At 40.1% G+C, this 1,298-nt stretch overlaps 1 non-coding gene across 1 annotated transcript; it reads left to right on the top strand.

The window, feature by feature from the left end:
- Window positions 1-938: 938 nt before the first annotated feature.
- On the top strand, window positions 939-1,020 carry TRNAS-UGA (transfer RNA serine (anticodon UGA)). The gene has a single exon. It is a non-coding gene; the product is annotated as a tRNA-Ser (tRNA).
- The last annotated feature ends 278 nt before the right edge of the window (window positions 1,021-1,298 follow it).

Here is a 1,298-nt window from a genome sequence, read left to right on the forward strand (position 1 = left end):
CCACATGAATAAGCTTTAAAAAAAAAAAAAAAAGCTTTAGGCCCCATAAAACCTGGATCTGCCCCTGCCATTAAATTAAAAAAAAAACCCAAAACACCTGTTTCTTGGTGGTATACCCTATGGTTAAAATCCTTCAGTTTGATGAATTACTGAAAAACAAGTAGATTTTCACTTAGACCCCAACACCCACTTTCCCACACAGGAAACAGCCTTTCCTTCACCACCTGAACTCTTTCTTTCCTCCCGGGTATCCCTTTAAAGTGTTTTCTCTAGGGTTAGGAAAAAACACAAGAAATAGTTTATGTTTTAGATTGTATGCTTCAGCATACGGTTACTGACTAACATTTTTTGAGATTGAGAATTTAAAACATGTGAAGGAAACTATATAGAGTCTTCACTGTCTTTAAAAATGCGTGAAGCCCACTCAAGTTTCACTCCTTCAGCTTCCAGGGTCGCATCCCTTTTATTCTTTCACTGTCTTCTCTAGAGGCAGTGCTTTCCCACTCACACTCAGATTTAGGGCTCTAGGCGGAAAAAAGAGCTTACTAAACAGGCCGTTTGCTGTCTCGGCTCAGAATAACTTTCCCCATGAATCAGAGACAGGCATAACCAAGTAGCCTCTTTTGGGAATAAACGGGCAAGAAAATGAGTTCCAGGTGAAGCCTCTTGGAGAAGGCTCCTGCCAGGTCAGCACAAATCTAGTGCTGAACATCCGATTTTCAATCTTTTAGAATTTGGCAAAGAAAAACTTGAGGAAGCAGGAGAAGAGTTCTGTGGTTTTCCTTTACCTGATAGTCCTCCACCCCAGGACATTTTGTTTTTCAGATCCCGTAGCCTATTAATTTAAAACTTTTTGCAAAACCCAAAGCATTGTGATCTTGAATCAAAACATCATGACTGATATGGTGTATATACAATACAAGTATGTAGAGTCAAGTGCTGTGATGGCCGAGTGGTTAAGGCGTTGGACTTGAAATCCAATGGGGTTTTCCTGCGTAGGTTCGAATCCTACTCACAGCGGCTTAGTTTTCTGGCTTAGACTATTGTTAGGGATCATTATTAGTCAGCTGCCACTAATTGTTTGATGTAACTGCAGAGGAAACTCCCAACAGATACCGATCAATTCGTGACTTCCTTAAACTAATCCCCTTAAAAAAGACAAGACATAACAGCCAATTTGAATTCAGACATTGTGACCTCACTCTTCCCAATTTTGACTTTCTTGCTAAAGAAGAAAACCCCCAAAGCTCATGTACACCAAACTTGAAGTGATTGATTCTCTTCGACAATTCCTTAAC

The sequence above is a fragment of the Loxodonta africana genome, chromosome 1 (assembly GCF_030014295.1).
Source record: "Loxodonta africana isolate mLoxAfr1 chromosome 1, mLoxAfr1.hap2, whole genome shotgun sequence".
Classification (NCBI taxonomy): Eukaryota; Metazoa; Chordata; class Mammalia; order Proboscidea; family Elephantidae; genus Loxodonta; species Loxodonta africana.